Raw genomic sequence first — 5,880 nt, forward strand, 5'->3', positions numbered from 1 at the left:
CCTGTAGTCCCAGCTATTCAGGAGGCTGAGGCAAGAGAATAGCCTAAGCCCAGGAGTTGGAGATTGCTGTGAGCTGTGACGCCACAGCACTCTACCGAGGGTGATAAAGTAAAACTCTGTCTCTAAAAAAAAAAGTCTCATTATTTCACCCTCAATAGAGTGCCTTAGTATCTCAGTTCACAGCAACCTCAAACTCTTGGGCTCAAGAGATTCTCTTGCCTCAGCCTCCCAAGTAGCTGGGACTACAGGCGCCCACCACAACATCTGGCTATTTTCTTGTTGCAGTTGTCATTGTTGTTTGGCTGGCCTAGGCCAGGCTCCAACCCACCAGCTTTGGTGCCTGTGGCTGGCACTGTAACCACTATGCTATGAGTACCAACCTGGCTTAACCACTTTCAATAAAGATATGGGAATACAGGTTGAGTATCCCTTATCCAAAATTCTTTTTCTTTTTTTTTTTACCTTATCTGAAATTCTTAGGACCAAGTGTTTGATTTTGAATGTTTTCAGATTTCAGAACATTTGCATATACATAATGAGTTATCTTGGGGATAGAAACCATGTCTAAACATGAAATTTATTTACATTTCATATATCCCTTATACACATAGCCTGAAGGTAATTTTATACAATATTTTATATGACAAAGTCCCAAAGCTGTAGATGCTGGCATGGATATGGAGAGAAGGGAACACTTTTACACTGTTGATGGGACTGTAAACTAATACAGCCTCTTTGGAAAGAATTATGGTGAATCCTCAAAGAACTCAAATTAGACCTCCCATTTGATCCTGCAATCCCATTACTAGGCATCTACCCAGAAGAAAAAAAAATCATTTTATCATATCACATTTCCACTAGATTGTTTATCGCAGCTCAATTTACAATCACCAAGATGTGGAAACAACCTAAATGCCCATCAACTCCGGAATGGATTAACAAGCTGTGTTACATGTACACCAGGGAATATTATTCGGCCATAAAAAAGATGGTGACTTCACATCTTTTGTATTAACCTGGATGGAGTTCAAACATATTCTTCTTAGTAAAGTATCACAAGAATGAAAAAGCAAATATCCAATTTATTTCATACTAATATAAAGCCAGTAGACGATTTAATGCATGCCCACATGGGAACTCATTTCAATTCAAGCTCAAGGAAAGGGGAGAATAGCAGAGGAGGTGGGGACTTCCCACTGAATGGGCATTGTGTGGGGGTGTTTGGCACACCTTTTGAGTGCAGGACATAACTACAAGAGGGACTCTACCTAATAAATTCAAATATTTTAACCTGGTTGTACTCTCACATTAACCTGAAACTTTCTTTAAAAAAACACAATATTTTATATGATATTTTTAATAATTTTGTGCATGAAATAAGTTTTTATTAATTTTATGGAATTTTATGCTTAAAAAGTTTGGGTTTTGGTGCTTTTGGGATTTCAATTTTTCAGATTAGTATTGCTGAACCTGTATTTGTAGAATATTAGTGGATCACTATTCAGTTTCCTCTATAAGCCTGAATAATCGTGAATACCTTACCAAAGGTCAGTACAAAGGATACTAAGTACTTTAGACTGTACTAATCTTCATGGTTGGGGAAAATATAATTTATGTACACTTCCTCTGCTGTGTTCATATAAATTCACACTCCTGTTAGTATAGGAAGTATGGAAGGACAGCTTCTAGAAATAGGAGATAACTAAATGTGAATTCTCTCAGGGTCTGAGAACATTTTAAAAGATATTCTCGTGGGTCCACTCTCATCATCTTTTAAGTGTCACTCAAGGCCAATTTTAGCAAACACAACAGATAATGAAGTTGATAGCAGAGACCAACAAAGCTGTTATTTTTAAACTGGCTCTGATAGTATTTCTGAAGATAGTAATATAAGATTAATGGAAATGAAGCCCCAACAAGAAAAGAAAATTATAGACCAATATCACTAATGAATATTGATACAAAAATATTCAACAAGATCCTAACAAACAGAACCCAGCAACACATCAAACAAAGTATACACCATGACCAAGTGGGTTTTATCCCAGGGACTCAAGGCTGGTTCAACATACATAAATCTATAAATATAATTCATCACATAAACAAATTAAAAAACAAAGACTATATGATTCTGTCAATCGATGCAGAAAAACCTTTTGATACTATCCAGCATCCATTCATGATCAGAACACTTAAGAAAATTGGTATAAAAGGGACATTTCTTAAACTGATAGAGGCCATCTACAGCAAACCCACAGCCAATATTATATTGAATGGAGTTAAATTGAAATCACTTCCACTCAGATCAGGAACCAGACAAGGTTGCCCACTGTCTCCACTGCTTTTTTAACATTGTAACGGAAGTCTTAGCCATGGCAATTAGGCAAGAAAAGGTGATCCAGAGTATCCATATAGGGTCTCAGAAGAGATCAAACTTTCACTCTTCATAGATGATATGATTGTATATCTGGAAAACACCAGGGATTCTACTACAAAACTCTTAGACGTGATCAAGGAATACAGCAATATCTCAAGGTTACAAAATCAGGGGCAGCGCCTGTGGCTCAAAGGGGTAGAGTGCTTGCCCCATATGCCAGAGGTGGCAGGTTCAAACCCAGCCCCAGCCAAAAAAAAAAAAAAAAAAAAAACTTGGGGCAGCACCTGTGGCTCAGAGGAGTAGGGCACTGGCCCCATATGCCAGAGGTGGTGGGTTCAAATCCAGCCCCAGCCAAAAACTGCAAAAAAAAAAAAAGGTTACAAAATCAACACTCATAAATCTGTAGCCTTTACATACACCAACAATAGTCAAGCTGAAAAAATAGTCAAGGACTCTATTCCTTTCACAGTAGTGCCAAAGAAGATGAAATATTTGGAAGTTTGCCTAATAAAGGTTGTGAAAGATCTCTGTAAAGAGAACTATGAAACTCTAAGGAAAGAAATAGCTGAATGTTAACAAATGGAAAAACATACCATGCTCTTGGCTGGGAAGAATCAACACTGTTAAAATGTTCATACTACCCAAAGTGATATACAATTTTAATGCAATCCCTATTAAAGCTCCACTGTCATACTTTAAAGATCTCGAAAAAAATATTTTGTTTGTACTTACCTAGCAGGGGAGATACCATGATCATGAAGGTGGTTTTCCCAGGGCAAGGCTCATCCATTGCACTCCGGATGTGCTGACCCCTGAGATTTCCCCAAATGTGGGAAACTCGACTGCATAATTTGTGGTAGTTATAAAATAATAATACTTCATTTTATATGTAATCAGAAAAAACCTTGAATAGCCAGGACATTACTTAGAAATAAAAACAAAGCAGGAGGAATCACCCTACCAGACCTCAGACTATACTATAAATTGATAGTGATCAAAAAACAGCATGGTACTGGCACAAAAACAGAGAGGTAGATGTATGGAACAGAATAAAGAACCAAGAAATGAACCCAGCTACATACTGTTATTTGATCTTTGACAAGCTACTTAAAAACATTCAGTGAGGAAAAGATTCCCTATTTAACAAATGGTGTGGTGTAAACTGGCTGGCAACCTGTAGAAAACTGAAACTGGACCCACACCTCTCATCATTAACTAAGATAGACTTTCCCTGGATTAAAGATTTAAACTTAAAACATGAAACTATAAAAATACTAGAAGAAAGTGCAGGGAAAACTCTTGAAGAAATCGGCCTGGGTGAATATTTTATGAGGAAGACCCCCAGGCAATTAAAGCAACATCAAAAATACACTACTGGGACCTGATCAAACTTAAAAGTTTCTGCACAGCCAAGAACACAGTAAGTAAAGCAAGTAGATAGCCCTCAGAATGGGAGAAGATATTTGCAGGTTATGTCTCCAACAAAAGTTTAATAACCAGAATCCACAGAGAACTCAAATGTATTAGCAAGAAGAGAACAAGTGATCCCCTCAAAGGGTGGGCAAAGGAACTTGAAGAGAACTTCTCTGAAAAAGACAGGCGCACGGCCTATAGACACAGGAGAAAATGCTCATCATCCTTAATCATCAGAGAAGTGCAAATCAAAACCACTTTGAGATATCACCTCACTCCAGTAAGATTAGCCCACATCACAAAATCCCCAAACCAGAGATGTTGGCATGGATGTGGAGAAAAGGGAACACTTCTACACTGTTGGTGGGAATGCAAACTAATACGTTCCTTTTGGAAAGATGTTTGGAGAATACTTAGGGATCTAAAAATAGACCTGCCACTTGATCCTATAATTCCTCTACTAGGTATATATCCAGAAGACCAAAAATCACATTATAACAAAGATATATGTACCAGGATATTTATTGCAGCCCAATTCATAATTGCTAAGTCATGGAAGAAGCCCAAGTGCCCATCAACCCATGAACGGATCAATAAATTGTGGTATATGTACACCATGGAGTATTATGCAGCCTTTAAAGAAAGATGGAGACTTTACCTCTTACATGTTTACATGGATGGAGCTGGAACATATTCTTCTTAGCAAAGTATCTCAAGAATAAAAGAAAAAGTATCCAATGTACTCAGCCCTACTATGAAACCAATTTATAGCTTCCTCATGAAAGCTATAACCCAATTATAGCCCAAGAAGTAAGGGAAAGGGGAGTGGGAGGGATGGAGAAGGGGGAGGATGGGTGGAGGGAGAGTAATTGGTGGGACCACACCTAAGGTGCATCTTACAAGGGTACATGTGAAATTTACTAGGTATCAAATATAAATGTCTTAACACAATAACTAAGAAAATGCCATGAAGGCTATGTTAATCAGTTTGGTGAAAACATTTCACATTGTATATAAAACCAGTACATTGTGCATTAATGTACACAGCTATGATTTAATAAAAAAAAAAAAAAGATTAATGGAAACGATATGTTGCCTTCCAAGGTGATTACTTTTGAAGGCAAAACCCTATAAATGTTATTCTGTTTAATTTGGCTACTTTTTTAAAAGTCTCATTGCTTTATAATTAGGTAATCATTATGTATTATGTGAAATGAGTGCTTGCTGCATGCCAGCCACTTTAATAAACACTTTCATGTGAATTTATCATCTTAACTTCACAAAAGTGTGTCTCCACCTGTTATCCAGTGTCTCAAAGTTGCCTGTCTGCCATCCATTCTCCCTTTCTTCCTTAGAAGACATCCACAATTTTATGTGAAATTTCCATGTGCTCAACTGAAGCACTAAGTTACTAGCTCACCCAGTGATTAGGAGTAGCCAATGAGATAGAAAAAGAAGTTGTTGCGTGAACCTTTGAGAAAAAGAAAGATGGATCGCTCTCTTTAATCTTTCCTATTCTCCTGCCATCTGTGGATGGGGATGGATGGATGAGAGTTTGATATTCCCACTGCCATCTTGTAACTTATGGATGGAAATCACAAACCAAAAGTGACAGTGGATGAAGATAAAAGAAACCTAGGGCTCTGGTAAGATCATGCAGATAGCTGCCAATCCAGCTCATAGCCGTCTAGTATCAGAATTATTTTATACAAAAGAAAAATGAACTTTTAGTATAAGTATTATTCTGGGGGATATTTTGTTCTCTTTTTTTCAACCTAATCTTAACATACTTTGCCTTTATCTTACATATAACAGTATTGAGACCACATATAAGAGAGCTGAGAATTCAGTAACCTGTCAAAGATCCACAGCTAGGCAAGCTGAGAGCCAGGATTCAATCTGGCAATCTACCTCTCAGGGCCCACATATGCATTAGTTTACTGATTAATAAAGAAATACACAATATCTGTCCATTTACTTGTATTAAGCTCCAATACAATACAATAAAATCACCGAAGTGACACAAGGTGAAGTAAGGTAGACTCTCTAAGAATCCAAGGTACTGGCTCGGCGCCTATAGCTCAACCGGC

At 37.5% G+C, this 5,880-nt stretch overlaps 1 non-coding gene across 1 annotated transcript; it reads left to right on the forward strand.

Annotated features, from left to right (window-relative positions):
- The first annotated feature begins 3,101 nt into the window (after positions 1-3,101).
- Positions 3,102-3,266, forward strand: LOC111724816. The gene has a single exon (XR_002773035.1). It is a non-coding gene; the product is annotated as a U1 spliceosomal RNA (small nuclear RNA).
- The last annotated feature ends 2,614 nt before the right edge of the window (positions 3,267-5,880 follow it).

Source organism: Otolemur garnettii, unplaced genomic scaffold (assembly GCF_000181295.1).
Source record: "Otolemur garnettii isolate 467f Iridium unplaced genomic scaffold, OtoGar3 scaffold00026, whole genome shotgun sequence".
In the NCBI taxonomy this organism is placed as follows: Eukaryota; Metazoa; Chordata; class Mammalia; order Primates; family Galagidae; genus Otolemur; species Otolemur garnettii.